The sequence below is a fragment of the Marmota flaviventris genome, chromosome 16, assembly GCF_047511675.1.
Source record: "Marmota flaviventris isolate mMarFla1 chromosome 16, mMarFla1.hap1, whole genome shotgun sequence".
Classification (NCBI taxonomy): Eukaryota; Metazoa; Chordata; class Mammalia; order Rodentia; family Sciuridae; genus Marmota; species Marmota flaviventris.
In genome coordinates, this window is record NC_092513.1 from 62,875,891 (window position 1) to 62,899,756 (window position 23,866).

At 37.2% G+C, this 23,866-nt stretch overlaps 1 pseudogene; it reads right to left on the reverse strand.

Annotated features, from left to right (window-relative positions):
* Positions 1 to 2,983: 2,983 nt before the first annotated feature.
* Positions 2,984 to 13,381, reverse strand: LOC139702170 (phospholipid-transporting ATPase IG-like; annotated as a pseudogene).
* Between the last annotated feature and the right edge of the window lie 10,485 nt (positions 13,382 to 23,866).

The following is a 23,866-nucleotide window of genomic DNA, read 5'->3' on the forward strand; positions in this document are numbered from 1 at the left end:
ACGAATGGATAAAAAAAAATGTGGCATTTATACACAATGGAGTATTACTCTGCATTAAAAAATGACAAAATCATAGAATTTACAGGGAAATGGATGGCATTAGAGCAGATTATGCTAAGTGAAGCTAGCCAATCCCTAAAAAACAAATGACAAATTTCTTCTTTGATATAAGGAGAGTAACTAAGAACAGTGTAGGGACGAAGAGCAGGAGAAGAAGATTAACATTTAACAGTGATGAGAGGTGGGAGGGAAAGGGAGAGAGAAGGGAAATTGCATGGTAATGGAAGGAGACCCTCAGGGTTATATAGTGGAGGAGGTAGAGAGAGAGGAGGGGAGGGGAGGGGAGAGGTGGGGAGGGGGGAGGGTGGAGGATGGGAAAGGCAGGGGAGCACAACAGACACTAGTATGGCAATTTGTAAATCAATGGATGTGTAAGTGATGTGATTCTGCAATCTGTGTATGGGGTGAAGGTGGGAGTTCATAACCCACTTGAATCAAAGTGTGGAATATGATATGTCAAGAAATTTGTAATGTTTTGAACAACCCACAATAAAAAATTAAAAAAAAAATAGGGTATATTTGCTATGTTTTGTAAACTTTCATGAACTTAATTCTTATTTAAATGTTGTGTTTTCTTCTATAAGTATATTTATATTGTCAAACTTGGTTGACTAAAGGTAATAAAATTCATTGTCTTGAGGCTACAAAAAGAATTTACAAGATACTTTTTATGCTTCTGTGTTGTTAACCATTGCATTTTCTTCTTTCCAACAAAGAGTTCTTGTTATTCTTGTAATGAAGAGACAACATTTATTGAGAAGAACCAGCAATATCAATATGTGCATAGCTAACATGAAGATATACAATATTTAGATGGGCCTTTGGGAAGTAACCGGGTTTGGTGGAGGTCATGATTGGGACTCCCACAAACGGATTAGTGTTCTTATGAGACAGCAGACAGCTTATTTTCTCTGTGTCACAGAGGGACACTAGAAGGTAGCCATCTGTTAGCCAGGAAGAAAGCCCTCACCAGAACCCAACCATGCTGTACATCCAAACAGAAAAATCAATCTTTGGTTGCTTAAGCTGCCCAGCCTGTAGTACTCGATATGACAATCCATGATGACTACAGCATAGGCCATTTCTCCAATTTATATAAACCACTTCTAATCTGATTTCCATAGCCAAGGCCTAAAAGAAATGCCACTTGTCAGGAGGAAAATAAGAATGGAAGGCAAAGGACATTGCAGGAGCTGTGACCTGATGCTCTTTTGGGTCAACATTGAAGATAGGGCTTGGGAGATTGTTCAGTGGTAGAGCCCTTGCCTCACATGTAGTAGACCCTGGGTTCAAGCTTCAGCACTGGAAATAGAAAGGAAAAAAAATACAAGAATCAGAGGCCTAGACATGCAGGGAAGGGGTTGTCTTTGCATGACTGGGGGACTTCCTGAGCTTGTAGGGACCATGACCTTAACTGTGCAGGTGGGACTGGTCTGAAGCCTAAGAGTCAGCTCATTGAGTGGCCTCCTACATGACCAACCTGGCATCTGAAGAAGCCTCCCTCAGGGCATTGGAAAGTTTGATGACAGAATTTTTTCCATGATTGTACAACCAATTAAATAAAATGTGAGATAGAAGAGGTTCTTGATAATTTTTCCCAGCAAATAGGAGCCTGGATATTCTGCCTCTTCCCTCCAGCACAAGGGATGACTAAGTAATAATGTACAGTTAACTATTTTGTGTGTGCAATTTTAAAAGACCATTTTAATTTAGCAGTCAAATGTGAGATCATTTATATCAAATGTATCTGATTTTACCACTGAATAAAATCATTTCATATTTATTTTTAAGTGAACTCATTAGGAGTCTAAAGTCTTCTAGTCCAGTATGTTGAGGTTCTGACCAAGATCAATCTAATAGTTTAGAATTATACCACTTGCACTGGTCACATTAGCTATGAGAGAGAAACAGAGTCATGGTTCTATAGGCAAAACCATCTTGAGATGGATCTCATGACTTCCCAAATTGGCAAGTTAAAAAAGAGAAAAACAAAATGTGCTGCATTATGGTGCACAACTGCAACCTCTCTGAAAAAAAAAAACTGTTTAAAAATAAGTTATTTTTCTAGTCTCTCCACATAAAATGATAGAAAGCTAATGTTTAGAATGGCTTTATTTTTGTATAAAAATTATCTCACCCACTTTATCTCAGATTTCAGTCAAATTAACATTGGAAAAAAACTGTTTATTCCCTATTTTGAGAGGCTATTAAGTGACTAAATTTTTATGCTTTATTTTCAAGTCTAGAAGTCCTACACCTGTAAGTGGTATTTAGTTCAGAAAAACAAAAAAAAATTCTGTTCCCACAATAATACCTAAAGTCAACACATTTCACACAAGTGTTCAAGGTATTTTGGGGCAAAGATATTCTATCAAGACACAATTAGCATGTGGGTGAAGAGAAAAGATGAACTACTCTGTCTGATGCATCAATACCATTTAGTCCTTCACTATTTTCAAGAATTCCTTCCATTTGTTTGAAAAAATAATAATAATTTAAGATGATCACTCAGCAGGAATGAGAAATATGATCCAAATATCCTAATATCTTCTGCCAGGCAAAAAAAATGTAACATTGTATTTAGTAAAATCTATTCATTCTCATTGCATGACTTCTACTTTATACTATTGTTTCAAATCCATTCACAAAGTCAATGGGTTAAAAGAGCACCCATTTGGTAGTTAGATTATTTTATCTAAAGCCAGAATTCTAAATATTCTTGATTTAAACTTTCATAAATTCTTAACTTAGAACTTTGGTCATAATGGCTAATGACAATAATTGTAAATGCTTAGAAGAGCAATTGGTATTTTAATGAACATGTATTCTGAACCCTACACCTAAGAGAGTGGTTTAGTTTTTGTTGCATATCGAATATCCTGAGATCATGACTTTTTGTGGTGCTTTCTTTGTGTTTTCTTGTTTAGCTGTAACCACTGTCAATATGCTTCTGGGACAATAACATAGACAGTTAAAGATTTGGATTCATCTGCATTGGAAAATGAAGTTTTTACTTTTTACTTTTTATGCGGATGATGAAATTAAATGATGAATCCTGGCATTTATTCTTTTTACATTCTTTAATACTATTAAGAGAATCTCAGGGAAAGGGCTGATAAATATTAGAAGTATTATGGCCAACCATGTGGATATAGGAGACAGCATTTGAGCAAATATAAAATACATTCTCTGTTGTTTGAGAAAAGGCCAAATAATTCCTCCCCAGATGGATGAGAAAAAGACATAAAAGGCTAAAGAACCCCAAATGATTTATCTATGTCCAGAATCGAGTATCCAAGGCAAGCTTCAGAGTTACAGTGAATACTAAGACTGTAAAAAAAATGGTTCCAAAAGTCCAGTTTCTGTTTACTTTCCATTATCTTCTAGAGATGCAGTCTGAAAGAGAAAGCAAGTCCCAAAGAAGAATATTGTCCCTTCAAAGGTAGCCAGAAATGTTCACTCCAAGAAGGGGCCCAACTCTAGCATAGCATTACCAGAAATTTTCATATACCATCATGGGTGTGAGGTCAGAGTGTCAATGTTCATGTGCCATTCCAGGAGACTGTAGGCTAGAATGGGCAGGGAGGTGAAGTGGATATTCTACATTGTAAGTAGCATCATACAGTGGCTATTGTGAGAATCCCCAGAAGAACTAGTATAAAAACTGTGGCAAAATGAAACAAAGTTTTTATAGAAGAAATACTGTACAAGATGTGCTATTCTCACATAGTATAGATATCCGTGAGCCAATAATAGTTTCTTTAAATGTTTAAACCTGGGAACAGAATAATCGCTGTTCCTGGCTGCTCGGCTACCTTCTTTGCCTTTAATACCTATGCCCACATGGGATTCCAAGATCATGCTAACATTGTTGGCACCATCACTGATGGACAGTGTTATTGGGCTGCCTTTTAATTCTTCACCATTCTGACAATCTGGGCTTTCTCTAACAGTGCCTTCCAGCAGCAAAGCACTGCAATGCACTTCATACAAATTTGTAGGAAAATGCTTTCATAATTGTTTGAACTAGAGTCCTGACTAGAATTTTGTATAAATGAGAATGTGGAATCATCAATGATTAATCCATATTCTTGATGTTCTGTCTATGCTTTTTTAAGGCTTCTAGTACTTTTAGAAAATTCATGCAGCAACTTCTTCCGATATTCTAACAACAATTCATGGAATCGATCTTCTTTCCTTTCACGTTCTTCAAGAGATTTTGTGGTCAATTCTAAGAGCTCAGTGCAAGTTTGGAAAAGGTAACAGGCATAGCATGTGGATTTGGCTCTCTCCATCTTGGCCCCAGTAAGCACCCAGACTTTCAGGCCGACTGCATGCAGAGTTTCACTGGTCTCTGCAGCTTGATCTTGTAGCTTGTCTTCCACTGCAGTGGCTCAAATTAAATTCATGTTTGTCTCAATATCATCAAAAACCTTTTCTGTCTTTTTTCTCTGTCTTATAAGGCCATATTTGCCTCCATAAACTGTCTTAATTATTTCACAGTCATCTGGAGTAATTTCTTTGAAGGCCACACACAGTGTCTTATACCCATCCATTGCATTACATTCCACATGAGCTAAAGCTCAATTTCATGGTTTTTTTTTACCCTGGGAAAAACTGCTGAATCTGCTCCTTTAAAAAAACAAAAGAAGTATGTTTCCTCCTTGAGTTTTCACAATTACCCTCAGACATTGGTGGATGGAATCAAAGTTTAAGGTGTGAAGAAGTTCATACTCTTCTATTTTTTTTCCTTTGGTTTTCTAGTCTGTTACATCCATTCTGACTTCCTAAAATTGTGAACCCATACTTTTTAGCTCCTTTCACCAAAGCTATTTTATCTGGTGAGGAGAAGATATATGTTAATTTAGCTTATTCTGTAGCTCCATCAACAGCATCATTTCTTTTCATTTCTAAACATAAGGCACGCAGAAAGTGTTCTTCTTGATTCTTATCTGCTTTGTCAAAATATGTTAAATGTCTAAAATAATCCATCAACTTCCTGAGTTACACCTTTATATTTGTGCCAATCTATGCAGCATTCAATAAATTACATGATATTTTCAGTAAGTGTTCCAGTCTTATCTGTAAGCACATAATCCACCTGACCGAGTTCTTCATTGAGATCTGATGGGTTAACCAAGCCCCCTTCATTAATTTCTTCATCATAAAAGTTTTTATCCCATGAGATGAAGAAGAAGCCCAAGAATTTCTGCATTTCTACTGTGATATACATGGAGACAGGGATGATAAAGTTGAATAGAACCATAAAAGATAGGAAGTCAGTGAGCATTTTCAAAACATTTAAAATCTCCACTTCTTTCTGTGTCTTTTGGTTATACCAAGGTTCATTCATTGTATGGGGTACTTTACCATACCTATGATAGAGTAGTGCATCCTGCAGCTTTAGTGAATAAGATAAATAAATATACCATCAAGGAGGCATTAATGTATTTTTCAACAGCAGAACATTTTTGAGATTTCCCTTGATAGTTCAGAGCCATTTTGGTTTCCATCCCAGTGTAAACAGCAACTCCATGTATCTTCTTGTTTTTTTTTTTTTTAAATGTAGCTCCCTTCATCAAAAGATTTTCAGGTCCTAAAGGCCTGGCAACAGTCTCAAGACTATTACTATAGATATTGATTCGCCCAACACACTTGTATAGGTCAAGTTGAGGCTGTTCAATCACTGCTTGGAGGTTATCACTGGACTCAGCTGTACACATTTCAATGGTATCCCATACTGCATAATCTGTCTTTCAGTTAGATTCCCCATCAAGACTAGCTGTAGTGACATAACAGGTTTCATCAATGGTACCAGATGATAGAAGAATAAGAATGCAGAGGAAGGTTTCATCTACATTAACTTCTACTACATCACCAATGTTAATTTTTTCACTTTCGTTTTGCAGTTGCTTTGCATTTTCAATAATGTAAACAGTGCTCTTGTTGACTTCATTGTTGGCTCTGTGTCTCAGCCCATCTTTATATCCCTGTTTGATGGCTGTACCAGTTATAACAAAGAAAAAACGAAGTCCACTGGTAACTGGGCTAATTGGTGGTCTACTGTGACCTATACAAGGAAAATCATGAGAAAACAAAAATTTGCAATCCCTCTAAACTGTTCAAACAGGTTCTTAGGGAGGAAATTCCAAAGTGTATACTTAGATGAGATTACTCTATTATCCCAAAATCTGTGCAATGTAAGCTTCTGTTTCTGAAACTGGATGACTGCCAACAAATACTGTGTACGTAACAACTCATTTCTCTTCTCAAGCACAATTCACTTTCTCTGTGAGGTTGTAAACTCAGGCTTTGTCCAGTTTAACAGTTTTTAAGAATCTGATCAATAAAATGTGGCTTGAGGGTCCCATCTCAGGATAAGATGAAAATCTGTGGCTGCCTGCCCAAATTCATTTTGTCTCACCATAAAACCTTACCTGATTTTATCCAGAACAAACTCTGCAAACTTACTTTTATATAGGATGTCAAGATTGGCCCATGTTCTACCATGACTTTTCTACTAACATATTACAGTTGATCCAGTCCTCTGTGACAACCCACCTTGGGCTGATCATGTTGAAGACAACTTCAGAAGAGCTGGTCTGTTTCCGTGAGGACTTCAGTGTGGCTTGGAAGAAGGAATTGTGGAAGCACCTGCTGGACCAGGTGCAGAAGGTGCTTAGGCTCCTGACAGGTATCTTGAAGACTGTATGGGACAAACAGTGTTACTGCTGCCACTTCATTACCATCTCCATCCTCAGGAGAAAGTGGTAACTTACTGAGTGACTTGTTACAAAGTCCTACTTCAGCCAAATTGTTGAATCATGCAGTTCCCATCCTCTAAGCCGAGAGTGAGCATATTTATTCCCTTGCCTTGGAGTGCCTGGCCCACCTCTTCAGTTTTATTCCTCTGCCTGCCAGCATCACCCCATCTCTCCTCACCTACATCTTCCATTTTGCATGTGTTGGTTGTGACATCTGGACCAGAAAGATAGCATCAGTGAATGGCAGCAGCCAGAACTATGTCTTGGGTCAGGAGCATTGGCTGGCTCGGGGTTCTGGCTGTCCTGCATCAATGAACTCATGTCCAAGAACTTTGTACTCATGGAATTCAAGGAGTATTTACTGCATATGTTCCAGCAGACTTTCTACTTCCTGCAGAAAAATCACCAAGGATAACAATGCCCACACAGTGAAGAGCAGGCTAGAAGAGCTGATGAGAGAGTGTGGGGATCCTGGTAAGGAACAGAAAGATCTGAGGTGGTACAGGAACTGAGACTGCTGTTTCTACATAGGCAAGAACAGAAGAGGTCCATGGAAGTATAGGAGTTACAACCGCCCTTTATCACTTGGTGTTGCTTGACAGTTTTTACTATTTGAGTTTTTCCAAGTGAACATCATGCAATGTATAAGATTGTTGTTATTGTGGGTTTTACACAAATGACAAGTGTCCATCAAAAGATAGGAGGAATGTGAATATGGGTCCAAGTTAATGTAGTGCACACCTATTTTGCTCTGTTATGGTTCCCTGGAATGAAGTCTAAAATTTCCCTGGCCCATTTTTTTAAAGTACTTTAAAAGATGACTTCATCACAGTAGTCAGAAGAAGTGATCATTATTTATTTTCTTTTCAGATTATGTCATTTATGTGTCTTACAACTTGCAGTAACATGATGCTACTGCTGAATAAAGACAAGGGAAATTGGAAACACATATAACAATTATGTTGACAGTTCAGAAACATCTAAGCTGATAAATTGTATTGAATTAGAAAATATTTATAAATTTAATGACAGTAAAAATTGTTAATATCTTAATCGGTTTTCCTTGGACTGTCTGTTGTTATTAAGCTATGCAGAGTTAAGCTATTTCCTTTTACTTAAAGTTAAATAGCAGAATATAAAGGCAACTGCCTAAAGTTAAGAAAGTTTTATGCTTTTTTAAATTGGACAATTTTAACTGTTTCTAAAGTTTAAAAATTTGATACATAAGATTATTTTGGTTTGGTCCATTATAAACAAGCTTTATGTGGAATTTGTTTTGTATAAATACAGAAACTCATGGAATAGAATATTTTTTATGACTTAATGATAACTTTCTATATGAACACAGAGGTTTTAGTATTCACATAATTTCGTATCTTTTCTATCTTTGGTTAAGAAAGTCTGTCTTGTCTTCATATATAGATAAAGTGTAGCTGCTCTACAAACCATCAAAAAAAATAATGCTGGAATTCAATATATAAATGTGAATATATTTATAGTGCAATATAAAAGACACATCTACTACTTAAAAATTATTTTATCTACTTAATCTACCAAAGACTATACGTGTTATTATTGAATCTGTATTCAGTATTGCTTGTGAGTTCTTCAGACATGAAATTATGGGGATTTAAATAGAATATGTAAAAATAATCAGTAGTAATGACAATAACAACAATAGGTGATTTTTTTAAATATTTATTTTTTTAGGTGATGATAGCCTTTATTTTTATGTGGTGCTGAGGATCGAACCCGGGTCCTGCCTGGGCTAGGTGAGTGCTCTACCCCTGAGCCACAATCCCAGCTTTTATATGAACACATACTCAGCACAAAAATGCCATGAATCAGGAGCAGCTATGGTGTCCACTTTGCAGACAAGGAAAGGGAAGCAAAAAGTGGTTTTTCATTTTCAAATATATGCAGCTCATATAATATTATATTCAGGGATCTCACTGTGGAAATCATTAATAGATCATGTTAAAATTCCTTTTGTGCTTTTAAAAATTCTTCTCAGAATAGGGATGTAGCTCAGTGGTGGTGTCATAGTAGGAGCAAATGTGACTCCATTTTGTTTTATGACTTCATCCTGTAAAACAACCATGCCAAGTAGAAGAGTCATGACTGGAGCAAGATGTTCTTTTCCTTTTGCTATAGAAACCTTTAAGAACACGGAACTACCTAATGGGGTATTATTTCTGTAACTAGGGTAACGGGGCTCTGTTTCTGTAACTGGGGTGACTGGGCTAACTGTGATTGGTTAGGCTTCCCTCTGCTTGAGTGCACTGTCCCGCTTCTGTAACCTGGCTTGCTTGCATTGGCTAGACCCCCTGAACATCCCTTTTGCAGTTTTCAGGCTTATAAGGAGTGCCCTTGCAATTGTTCGGGGCTGATCAGGGGAACAGCTTTATGTTCTGGTCAGCCGCCACCGGTGTGCTTCAATAAAGGCTTGATTCGGTTATACATGAGTGGTCTGGAAGTCAGTTTATGAAACCCTGGGACAAAACTTTAACTATAACAGTGGAGCCCTTGCCTAGCATGTGTGTAAACCTGGGTTCAATTACCCAGCACCACCAAAAAGAAAAAACAAAACAAAACAAACCATCTCATGGCGTTTGTTTTATGAGTAATTCATCTCTTTGGAAAGTGATAGTAAGATTCAGGGATGCTATGAAAAAGATTGACAATATTCTTTTAATTTCCAGTGACAACCTGTCTCTCATTTATTAAACAACTACTTGGATGACTGAGATGTGGAAAATGCAACTTTTTCAAATTTCTATTCAGTTATTGTGATTACTACTACTATTAACATTAATTAAGCTATGGATAATGCTCTAAATTTACTTTTTGCAATAAACTTCCCAAAAAACAGTGAAAATCTGTACAAGGAATTCTGTATACAGGATTTGGTTAAGTGTTCTTTTTTCTCACTTTTAAGAATTGAAATTTCTGACATGTTAAGATACTAAAAATAAAATGGTGTATGATTACATTTACATGTAATATCCAGATTAGGTAAATCTATGGAGATAGAAAGGTTCATAGTGGCCAGAAGGTGGACGGATGGGAGAATAGGAAATGACTGCTTAATAAATACAGGTTTTACCTTAATGAGTATGTAAACTTTACTTCAATAAAATATAGTTTCCACAAATATTAGGGGGGAAAGTAGATAGCTCCTCTCTGAAGGGACATAGCCATATTACAAATTCAGATTACCTTAATTTCTAATAGTTAATCTCAGCCCTGAAAACTAGAGGAAGTGAATCTCTTAGACTGACCAATGAGAGAAGAACCAAAACATATTTTGAGCCATTATATTTAAATTAGCAAATTTAATACTCATAGTGTGTGTGTGTGTGTGTGTGTGTGTGTGTGTGTGTGTGTGTCCATCCATATCTGTTTATCCATAAATGTTGTTGCTGATGCTGGAAGTGAAAGGTTGTGTTGGTCTTAATCAGGGCCCTCACCTTCACCTCATGAACAATCACAATGCACTAAGCAGGAGATTGACTAACTTGGCACACTTCTGAGAAGACCACCCTGGCTGCAAGATAGTGCATGATGGAAGTCAAGGGTGGATCCTTGTGTCTCTGCTGAGGGCAAGAAAAGGTCAGAAAGATTTGGAAGATGTGGGGGCAAAGACTTCATGGCTGGATTTGAAGCAGCCTTAGGAGAGGACCAGAGTGACTGGATATTGGGAGACAAGGATGTCAGGGACACTGCTGGGTCTGCCTTGTACAGCTGGTAAGATAATAATACCCTCACCCAAAAGACTAGGTGTGGAGTCAAGGGGTCCATTTCCCACATGGTGGTCTGTGGTGTATTTGATGATTCCTGACGAGGTGGACAAGCAATCCACACTTCCAAGCTGAGGCTGGGGAGGCAATGCTCATTCTCTTCATAGGTGTTAACAGAAGCCACTGGCATAGAGAAGATAGATTATTAGATTTTAAAGTGAAATCTAGATCCATTTCTACTTGATGGTTGGGGGCAGATCTTGAAGCTTTGGTGAATTTATAGTTGTAGGTCAATGTTAAAGCTAAAAGGGGAGAAATATTAATATTTAGGTTAACACAAAGTTATATTATAACATTTATTCTAAACACAAAACTGCATTTGGATATTGTCTAACCAATCTGTCCTCTCATTTATAATAAGACTTCATGAAGCCAACTTTTACTCCAGAGAAAACCTCTGATGGGTTGAAACCCATGATCCTTGCTTTATATCTCCTTAGGGCTCACTGTCCTTATCTTTAACTGCTTTATGGCAACCTGACTAATTTTTAAAACTTTGTGTCAAGGTTGACTTCTGTGTATTTCAGTTCTGATGGGATATGATGTGAATTTTCTTTTTTTCTTTTTTTTTTTTTTTTGGGGGGGGGTGCTGGGTATTGAACCCAGGGGAAATGTATCACTGAATACAATCCTAGCCCTTTTTCTTTTTAATTTTGAGACAGAATCTCACTAAGTTGCTTGGGTCTTGCTGCTGTGCTGAGGCTGGCCTTGAACTTGCAATCCTCCTGCCTCAGATTTCCAAGTTCTGGGATTACAAGTGTGAGCCACCAGGTCCTGATTGGATGTATGATCTTCAAAAAACTTTCTCTTTTTCCCCTCTACAACTATCAAACAAATATATTTGTAAGCTAATTTCCTAGAAATTTAACAAATATTACAATGCTGTACATTTTATTCTATAAATGGGATAAACATCAGGAAGCATGTTCCTGCTTCAAGCATATATTCTCAATCATACATTCCACCAATCATTCTCAAATGCATTAATACTATTTAGTGCTTACCACACTGTACTCTACTTTGTTCCTTTCTTTGTCAGTTTCTTCTGCTGGACAGACAGCAAGTTATTTGATAACTGGAATTTTTTGTTTGTTACATTTTTGTCCCCAGCATACAACACAGGATAAGAAACTATTTGAAAATTGGCTGGAATGTGAGGGAATGTGCAAGATCCTATGAACATGAAAGTGATGGAGTCTGTTTGGGCAAGAGTTATCATAGAGATACTTGTTGGCACCCTTAGAATGACATTCTTACAATGTTGGCTCTTGCCTGGCATCCAAGAACTTGGATTTGAGGAAAATGCCCACAACTCTGATGATAATGATAGTGGCTTGCTCTGCCTAAAGTATTGTACAGAGTGGGTTTTGCTGAATGCCTTTTTTCCTTCTGAGAGTCTGGAATTGGAGTGCATGCTAGACTGAGGATGCCTATATGACATGTGCCCCATTAAAATCTTGGACTTCTAGGCTCAGGTCAGATTCTCTGATGGGTAATATTTCACAGTACTGGAGGAGTGTGTGACTCCACTGGGAGAAGTATCTCAGGTGCTTGTACCTATATCTTGCAGACTTTACCACTGTGTTTCTTCCTTGCTGATTTTGCTTTGTATCTCTTGTAATAAATTCTAGCTATGAGTGAAACTATATACTATGTTCTCCGAGTCCTCCTGGTAAGTCATCAGATTGGGGGGTGGTCTTAGTGACCCTCCATACAAGATCCAATTTAAAATTTGGGGCATTAGATCATTTTCTCTCTACTTTTATCCTCTCTCTTCTACCTTATATTACCTTTGTCACAGAGTTTAAATCACTGTAACTCAGTTCATCAATCATTTATTCTGACAACAGGAGCAGAACCTACTAAGAGAAGATAAAAGAAGAAAGAGATGAGGCACAAAGCTAACTGAGGCAAATGTGTGGTCCTTAGGGAGCTTGCATTGGTTCATATACACTAGTAGCCATAAAACAAGGTTAGGCTAAGAAAAAGCCACAACAGAGCAAAAGGAAGAGTGTGGGAACAAAGTTAGGGAGATTTATCCAACTTTAGTCATGGCAGATGTAGTTTAAATCCAGCCCAAATAAATTGGATTCCTATCTGACATTAGTTTGAAAAATTCTATTTGTATATTGATTGGTTCATTTTCTCTGGCATAGAAAAAGTAGGTTTTTTTAAGGCATGAGCATACATATCACAGGTTAATCTGGTGGTACCTTGACCCTTCATATAGCTTAAGGACCATCTGTACTCTTAAGGAGTCACAGAGAGCACAATTTGGTGCTGCATCTGAACAAGGTTTCCACCATACTTTAATGATTCTGCTTGGTTCATTGAATCAGTGAGTCATCCCTCCAGGTCAGCGCAGATGAACTGGGCTGAGGACTCCATCAAGATGCTGAGCTCAGGGGGATCCAACATGGCGGCGGGCAGGGAGGCAGCGCTTTCAGTACCTCCTCAGTAACGGGGTCAGAGAGACGCATCAATACACTTGGAGTTTACCTGCTGAGAGGCTCCTAGCGAAATTCCACTGAAGAGAGACTGGCCGGCAATTGGTAGGATTTTTGGAGGTGACAGTTTGCCCCAGATGAGTGAATCTCCGCCATGCAGCGCAGCGTAGAGGTCCAGACCCGCCAGCCACTGCCCGTGCGACTCGACTCGGAGACCGCCCGCCCACAGCCCCCACAACTGGGCTGCTAGCCCCCAAGGCATGGCCCAGCAGGTGCGGCACAGGGACTCTAGGAAGAGGTCTCTAGCCATGCCTTCATGAAGTAGAAAACCGGGAGCTGAAACCAACCAGAGACAGACGAGTCCCACCCCACCCTTCGGACATTCCAGCAAGGAACCTGGGGCCTGCCATAGCAGAGAGGTGACGTCACTGGAGTTCGGCCGACAGAATTCCTTCCCAGGGCAATCCACTTTAGCAGGTGTGTGACTCCCACCCCCTCCAGATACAAGCAGCCAGGAAACCTCATGAATCTCCCTGGGGGCTTGTCTGTAGGGAAGCAGAGGGGATTCCCGATCGCCAACTCCCCTTACCACCAGTGGCGACACCCAAGGTCTTAGCCGCCAGTTTCCGGGGGCATGCCCACCAAAGGGGTCCAGAAAAATTAAAACTGTTGGTCCCCAGATCACCGCACCACAGCACTGGGGCTTAGATGAATGACGGAGAGAGTGCTCAGTCGTTAGGGAAATAGGACACGTGGTGGGGCTGCAAGTGTAACCAGATCTTTGGGGAACCGCCTCCGGTGAACAGGACCTGGCTGGCTGGCTGGCAGGAGGAAGGGGGGGAGGGGCCAGAGAAGTGAGAGACTCCCAGGAGCCGCCTTACAGGGATTGCTATGAGCACATAGAGGGCAGAAGCTCAGCTTGGAGGGCACAGCTCCGCCTACTGGAAGAGAAGAAAATGGATCTCAAAGACATCAATTTTTTTTTCTTTTTTTTCCCTCTCTTTGTTCTTTTCTCCCCTTTTCCTTCTTTCTTTCTTTCCTGTTTCAAGTTTTATTGTTCTTTCCATTCTCCTCTAATCTATCTATCTCTCCTTCTTTCTTTATAAGAGCACCTTCCTTCCCCTACCCCCCAACTTTCATCCCAAGCATTATTTCTTCCATTAAGTGTAATTGTCTAAATGCAAATAGGTGAATGTTTCGAGGCTGTCTATAGGGCTCCTAAATACCTAGCTACTGATCCAATTGACGGTTAGCATCCCCCTTCAGTAGAGCAATCTTCTAAAGTAGCCAAGACATACTAACCCTCATACCATCATAGCACCTAACCTACACATAAAGTCCTAAGAACAGACAACAAATCACTATATGCATACAGAATCTGGAAGCCTTTTATGAATTGAATGAATCAGGTTTAAAGTACAATAAAGCCCAACATTTCTAGGCATAGTCTCCCATCACAAAGGAGAGACAACAGATATACAAAACCAAAAGAAATATATAGGAGAAAGAAGAAACACAGCAGTCAAACAGAGCTGGAAAGTAACGTGAACAACATGAAAAAATAAGGGAAAAAAGGATTACAAACAATGCAGGACAACTTAAATCTACAGGAGGACCTATAGGCATGAGAAAGAACTCAAGGCATACCTAACTCAGATGGAATGGAATATAAGAGAAGACATGAGACAGCAAGTCCAAGCAATGAAAGTATATTTTGAAAACGAATTAAACAAACACATTCAAATTGTAAAGAACGAGCTCTACCAGGAGATAGAGATTTAAAAAAAACTCAAACAGTAATCCTAGAAATGCAGGAAACCATAAACCAAATTAAAAACTCAAACGAGAATATTACAAATAGACTAGATCAAGTAGAAGTCAGAACATCAGATAATGAAAACAAAGTTTATCAACTCGAAAAGAATATAGTCAACACAGAAAGGATGCTTAAAACTCATGAGCAATCTATCCAAGAGATATGGGATGTCATAAAAAAAAACAAACTTGAGAGTCATTGGGATAGAAGAAGGTATGGAGGTTGAAACCAAAGGAATGGACAACCTATTAAATGAAATAATCCTAGACAACTTCCCAGATATGAAAATGGAATGGATTTCCAAATCCTGGAAGCCTACAGGACCCCAAACATTCAAAACCGTAATAGACCAGCTCCAAGACACATAATTATGAAGATATCCAACATACAGAAAAAGGAGAGAATATTAAAAGCTACAAGAGAAAGGAGGCAGATTACATTCAGGGGTAAACCAATTAGGTTAATGGCTGATTTTTCATCACAGACGTTGAAAGCAAGAAGATCCTGGAACAATGTATTTCAAATGCTGAAAAATATTGGATTCCAACCAACAATACTGTATCCAGCAAAATAAAGCTTCAGATTTGACAATGAAATTAAAATATTTCATGACAAACAAAAGCTAAAAGAATTTGCAGCCAGAAAACCAGCACTGCAAGGCATTTTGAGCAAAATACTACAAGAAGAGGAATTGAAAAATAGCACCCAAAACTAACAGTGGGAGGTATCTCAGTAAAGGGGGAGAAAAATAACCAAAGAGGAAAAACTAGCCAAACTAAAATAAATAAATAAATAAACATGACTGGAAGTACAATCCATATTTCAACAGTAACCTTAAATGTTAATGGCTTAAATTCACCAATCAAGAGACATAGGCTAGTAACCTGGATTAAAAAAGCAGATCCAACAATATGCTGCCTTCAGGAGACTCATATGATAGGAAAGACATACACAGGCTGAAGGTGAAAGGTTGGGAAAAGTCATACCACTCACATGGCCCTCGGAAGCAAGCAGGAGTGGCCATACTCATATCGAATAAAATCAACTTCAAACCTAAGTTAATCAAAAAGTGATAAAGAAGGACACTATATACTGTTAAAAGGAACCATCCACCAACAAGACATAACAATTATCAATATTTATGCACCAAATAATGGTGCTGCAATGTACAGAAAACAAACTCTCCTCAAGTTCAAGAGTCAAATAGACCACAACACAATAATTATGGGTGACTTCAACACACCACTCTCTCCATTAGACAGATCCTCCAGACAAAAGCTGAATAAAGAAACTATAGAACTCAATAACACAATCAATAACCTAGACTTAACCGACATATATAGAATATATCAACCATCATCAAGTGGATACACGTTCTTCTCGGCAGCACATGGATCTTACTCAAAGATAGACCATATACTATGCCATAGTGCAACTTTTAGTAAATATAAAGGTGTGGAGATAATACCATGCACCTCATCTGATCAAAATGGAATGAAACTGGAAATCAGTGATAAAAAAAGGAAAGAAAAATCCTGCATCACCTGGAAAATGAACAATACATTACTGAATGATCAAGGGGTTACAGAAGACATAAAGGAGGAAATCAAAAAATTCTTAGAGATAAATGACAATACAGACACAACATATCGGAACCTATGGGACACAATGAAAGCAGTTTAAAGAGGGAAATTCATTTCCTGGAGTTCATTCCTCAAAAAAAGAAAAAAACAACAAATAAATGAACTCACACTTCATCTCAAAACCCTAGAAAAAGAAGAGAAAACAACAGCAAATGTAGAAGAAGACAAGAAATTATTAAAATCAGAGTGGAAATAAACGAAATTGAAACAAAAAAAAACATTGAAAAAAATTGATAAAACTAAAAGTTGGTTCTTCGAAAAAATAAATAAGATCGACATACCCTTAGCCACGCTAATGAAGAGAAGAAGAGAGAGAATTCAAATTACTAACATATGGGATGAAAAAGGCAATATCACAACGGACACCACAGAAATACAGAAGATAATTAGAAAGTATTTTGAAACCCTATATTCCAATAAAATAGAAGATAGTTAAGATATTGATAAATTTCTTAAGTCATATGATCTGCCCAGATTGAGTCAGGAAGACACACACAATTTAAACAGACCAATAACAAAGGAAGAAATAGAAGAAGCCATCAAAAGACTACCAACCAAGAAAATCCCTGGACCGGATGGGTATACAGTGGAGTTTTACAAAACCTTCAAAGAAGAATTAATACCAATACTTTTCAAGCGATTTCAAGAAATAGAAAAAGAAGGAGCTCTTCCAAATTCATTCTATGAGGCCAACATCACCCTGATCCCGAAACCAGACTAAGACACTTCAAAGAAAGAAAACTACAGACCAATATCTCCAATGAACTTAGATGCAAAAATTCTCAATAAAATCCTGGTGAATCGAATACAAAAGCATATCAAAAATATTGTGCACCATGATCAAGTAGGATTCATCCCTGGGATGCAAGGCTGGTTCAATATATGGAAATCAATAAATGTTATTCACCACATCGATAGACTTAAAGATAAGAACCATATGATCATCTCGATAGATGCAGAAAAAGCATTCGACAAAGTACAGGATCCAATTATGTTCAAAACACTAGAAAAACTAGGGATAACAGGAACTTACCTCAACATTGTAAAAGCTATATATGCTAAGCCTCAGGCTAGCATCATTCTATATGGAGAAAAACTGAAGGCATTCCCTCTAAAATCTGGAACAAGACAGGGATGCCCTCTCTCACCACTTCTATTCAATTTAGTTCTTGAAATACTAGCCAGAGCAATTACACAGACAAAAGAAATTAAAGGCATAAAAATAGGAAAAGAAGAATTTAAATTATCACTATTTGCAGATGATATGATAATATATCTAACAGACCCAAAAGGGTCTACAAAGAAACTGCTAGAGTTAATAAATGAATTCAGCAAAGTGGCAGGATATAAAATCAACACCCATAAATCAAATGCATTCCTGTATATCAGCAACAAAACTTCTGAAATGGAAATGAGGAAAACCACTCCATTCACAATATCCTCAAAAAAATAAAATAAAATAAAATACTTGGAATCAACCTAACAAAAGAGGTGAAAGATTTATACAATGAAAACTACAGAACCCTAAAGAGAGAGATAGAAGAAGATCTCAGCAGATGGAAAAATATACCCTGTTCATGGATAGGCAGAACTAACATCATCAAAATGGCGATATTACCCAAAGTTCTCTACAGGTTTAATGTGATGCCAATTAAATTCCCAATGGCATTTCTTGTAGAAACAGATAAAGCAATCATGAAATTCATATGGAAAAACAAAAGACCCAGAATAGCAAAAGAAATTCTAAGCAGGAAGTGTGAATCTGGAGGTATAGCGATACCAGATTTCAAACTGTACTACAGAACAATAGTAACAAAAACAGCATGGTACTGGTACCAAAACAGGCAGTGGACCAATGGTACAGAATAGAGGACACAGAGACCAATCCACAAAATTACAACTTTCTTATATTTGATAAAGGGGCTAAAAGGATGCAATGGAGGAAGGATAGCATCTTCAACAAATGGTGCTGGGAAAACTGGAAATCCATATGCAACAAAATGAAGCTGAACCCTTTTCTCTCGCCATGCACAAAAGTTAACTCAAAATGGATCAAGGAGCTTGATATCAAATCAGAGACTCTGTGCCTGATAGAAGAAAAAGTTGGCTCCGATCTACATATTGTGGCGTCGGGCTCCAAATTCCTTAATAAGACGCCCATAGCCCAAGAGTTAATAACAAGAATAAGCAAATGGGACTTACTTAAAATAAAAAGTTTTTTCTCAGCAAGAGAAACAATAAAAGAGATAAATAGGGAGCCTACATCCTGGGAACAAATTTTTACCCCTCGCACTTCAGATAGAGCCCTAATATCCAGAATATACAAAGAATTCAAAAAATTAAACAATAAGATAACAAATAACCCAATCAACAAATGGGCCAAGGACCTGAACAGACACTTCTCAGAGGAGGACATACAATCAATCAACAAGTACATGAAAAAATGCTCACCATCTCTAGCAGTCAGAGAAATGCAAATCAAAACCACCCTAAGATACCATCTCACTCCAGTAAGATTGGCAGCCATTATGAAGTCAAACAACAATAAGTGCTGGTGAGGAATGGGGGAAAAGGGTACACTTGTACATTTCTGGTGGGACTGCAAATTGGTGCGGCCAATTTGGAAAGCAGTATGGAGATTCCTAGGAAAGCTGGGAATGGAACCACCATTTGACCCAGCTATTGCCCTTCTCGGACTATTCCCTGAGGACCTTAAAAGAGCGTACTATAGGGATACTGCCACATGAATGATCATAGCAGCACAATTCACAATAGCTAGATTGTGGAACCAACCCAGATGCCCTTCAATAGATGAATGGATAAAAAAAATGTGGCATTTATACACAATGGAGTATTACGCAGCACTAAAAAATGACAAAATCATGGAATTTGCAGGGAAATGGATGGCATTAGAGCAGATTATGCTAAGTGAAGCTAGCCAATCCTTAAAAAACAAATGCCAAATGTCTTCTTTGATATAAGGAGAGCAACTAAAGAGAGCAGGGAGGAAGAACATGAGGAAAAGATTAACATTAAACAGAGACGAGTGGGGGGAGGGAAAGGGAGAGAGCAGTGAAATTGTAAAGAAATGGAAGGAGACCCTCAATGTTACACAAAATTACATATAAGAGGTTGTGAGGGGAAAGGGGGGGGGGGTAAACAAGGGAGAGAATTGAACAACAGCAGATAAGGTAGAGAGGGAAAATGGGAGGGGAGGGGATGGGAGATAGTAGGGGATAGGAAAGGTAACAGAATACAACAGTCACTAATGTGGCATTATGTAAAAATGTGAATGTGTAACTGATGTGATTCTGCAATTTGTATTTGGGGTAAAAATGGGAGTTCATAACCCATTTGAATCAAATGTATGAAAGATGATATGTCATGAGCTTTGTAATGTTTTGAACAACCAATTAAAAAAAAAGATCCTGAGCTCAGGATCTCAGGTTAAGAACTCAGGTACAGGAGTATGGGCAGCAGATCTCAGCCTAGGGTCACACCAGGAACCTGCCCAAGAAAGCCAGGATACAAGATAGGTTAAAACCCACAATTAGACTTATGCATTAGTCCTTGTTATCAATGAATGCATAAATAGTTGAGAAGTAAATTTTACCTATCAATAGACAGTTTGTGCCTCCCTGTTCTCAATACTATAGTATCACCTGAGAGCTTTCAAAAGGCCTGCTATGCAGCCTATCCTGGACCAATTAAATTAGACTCTCAATTGCTGGTGAGGACCATTAAAAGTTCTCAAGCATATCCAATATACAACTAAGTCAAGAACAAATAGCATTTAAATCTGTGTGTTCTATAGAGGACACAAGTATCAAAGATTTGGGGGATTTTCTATAGAAGAGTTACACCAAACAGCACTAAGGCAATCACATCAAAGTCATGGTTAGATGAAAAAATCTTTCCTGGGTAAGGACACAGAAGGAAAGCAGCAGCCCCTTTGGAGAGACTTCTAATAGGGTGCTTACTACAGGAACCTACAGTGGAGTCTGTTGCTATGCTGAAATTTCCTCCTGGGAGCTCATAGGACAAATGCCATATTTTCCTGTGTCATACTTTCATGAGCTCTAAGATCCCTACTGGAAAGTATTATGTTACATGAAGATTATTTAAAGGTAGGCCTAATTAGTTTTTTGTCTCTATGACGATTCCTACTGCCTTCTGTCTATAGCGTATACAGCCATATAAAACCTTGAAAATGTTAATTTCCTAAAAAAGTGACATTTGTAAGCTCATTGGTTCCATATTTTTTGCTCTGGATCATCCAAGCCACCACCCAGGCAGACTCCCCCAAGGCAGCACTGTGGCCAGTGGAGCAAAACACAAGATTGAGTGAAAATATCGATAACCATTTAATGTCTACAACTAAGTTCAAAGTGACAACCTGAGTATCAGTTTTGTAGGAGTCTGTGTCTGTAGGCTGATAAAGAAAGCAACATGTATGGAGGTTCTAGTTCTGACTGGGTGGAGGATCCATCAATCCTGGGTAAAGACAGAAGCACAAAGTAAATTAAATTCCTATGTAGTAGCAATCCCCCAAAGAACAGATATGGGATGTGTAAGTTTCAAACCTCTACAGGAATAAAAAAAAAAAGGAGAATTAAATAACTCTTGAGACTTGAGAAAATGTCAGGAAATTAAATTATATCCACATTCAATTGGTTATAAATTATATATTTATGAGCACATGTAGCATATATGTGTGTGTACAAATATGCACACATATATTTATAATTACTTTGAAAGCATGGCAAATTGAAAACACAGTGGCAGAAAGAGCTCCAGATTTTTAAGACAAACATGCAAAGGGGTAGGATTTAATTAATCTCTTATTGAATGGCAGATTTATGAAATGGGAGAGATACAAGTCTAAATGATATTTACATAAAACTCATTCCAAATAATGACATAAAAACATTGAAAATAAAATAATGGAAAAATACTTCTATAAGGAAGATATATTTATGCCTACATATATATATATGCTTACACATGTAACATCACTTTCAAGTAAATAAAGTCTCCAAATATGTAGATGCACAAATGTTAATCTTTCAAGAGATGAGGAAGATATACCATGTATTCTTATTAATGATTAAATTTATAAGTACAGCAATGATAATGTATACAATTGGAACAAATATAAAAATTACCATGCATTATACAAAAGATCAACAAATATATGAAAAAATATTCAACATTTTTAGAAATCATGGAAATGCAAATCAAAGCTACATTGAGATTTCATCTCACTCTAGTTAGAATGACAATCATCAAGAATACAAATAATAATAAATGCTGGTGATGGTGTGGGAAAAAGTTACACTCATTCATTGTAGATGTACTGCAAATCAATACAATCACTCTGGAAAACAGTAAAGAGATTCCTGAAAATTCTAGAAATGGAACCACCACCTGATGCAGATATCTCACTCCTTGTTATTTATCCAAAAGAACTAAAGTCAGGATACCATAGCATATTAATGTTTATAGCAACACAATTTGCAAGAGCCAAATTATGGAACCAGCCTAGATGCCCATCAATAAATGGATAAAGAAAGCAATATATATATATATATATATATATATATATATATATATACACACACACACACACAAAATATAGAGTTTTACTCAGTAATAAGGAAGAGTAAAACTATGTCATTTGTTGGCATATTGATGGAATTGGAAAACATCATGCCAAGTGAAATAAGCCAGATGCAGAAAGTCAAGGGTGGAATGTTTTCTCACAAGTGGAAGAGAAGAGTGAGATAAGGGGAAGAAAAGGGTATGGATCCCATGAAAATAGAAAGAAAATCAGTGGAGTAGAGGAAAGGGATTAAAGGAGAGGGAGGAGGGACTGGTAGAGGGAAGAAACTATGCAATGAAATTATATATATGTAATTTATATATGAATATAACACAGTGAATTCCACTTTATATATATACATATATATATAATTAATATATATAACATTGTTTTACACATATATATATATATACACACATATATATATATATACATATATATATATATATAACACTAATTAAAAAACAATAAATAAATAGAAAGACAAACAGTAGAGAAAGAGGAACAGAAAAAGGGAAGAAGCAAGGAAAATGGAAGTAGTGGAGCCTGAAATGGAGAAACTTGCATTACATGAATATATGAATATATCAAAATGATATATTATGTATAATTATAGTGCACTAATAAAAAACATTTTAAAAAGTTACCACACCTTAATTAGACCACCACGAAAAATATTTATGAGTTCCTTATAGGTCATAATTCCTGATTCTGATGGAGAAATAGACAAAAATGAGAAAAAATACCTACAATTACAAAATGGAAAGCAAAATGAATATATCCTTTTAAGCAACTTGTTTTAAAGATGAAATCAAAAGAAAATTTGGAAGTAGTTGGGAAATTAATGAAAATGAATTACATGTACAAAATGAGTTAGGTTGAAAACCCTATTGATAAATATGAGCAATCAAAACCAGACAGACCTAAATAATACTGCACTATTATTTAAACACCTAAAAAGCACACAATTAAGTTTCTTGTAAATAAATGAAAAATTTTAAATAAAACAAACAATTTTTTAAATTATGTAATAAAAAGAATTGAAGTAGATAAATTAATAAAAATTAAGTATATACATATAAAATATATATATATATATATTATTTACAAAAGGGAAAACATTAATAAACTATATGTTTATTGGTAACTGCTCTATTACAAGTGTGCAGTACAGGAATTTGGTGACCACCATGTCTGTGTTCCCTATGAAAAGAGAAGCAGGAAATTACCCAGAAAGATGCTATGATGTGGAAATGCACTGGCCTCCACCTCTGAATGAAGTTAGGGACCCCATGATCATGCCAATTCATATATGGTTATGCACAACCTTAGGACATATCTGACAACCACAGACCACATATATGAAGGTGACTTCACATGATTATAATGAAGCTGAAAAGTTCCTATGACCTAGTAACATCACAGAGCAACACAACTCACGTTTGTGGTAATGTTGGCATAGGCAAACCCACTGTGCCAACAGTCACATGAAGGTGTAGCATTTACAGTTTTGAACAGCACCTACTACTTTGCTAATAAGAATAGCTCTAAAAGAGCAAAATGTTAAGTAAGAGTTTCTTGAGTGGATTCTGGGGTTGCTGGAATTGCTTCTCTAATCTGATTAGATTTAAAGGCACTAATGACTCCCATATGTGGATGCTAACACACAAGGGTGCGAGGTAATAGTTCAGTGAATTAGACCAAGGGGAAGGAAGGGAAGAGAGGGGAAACAGC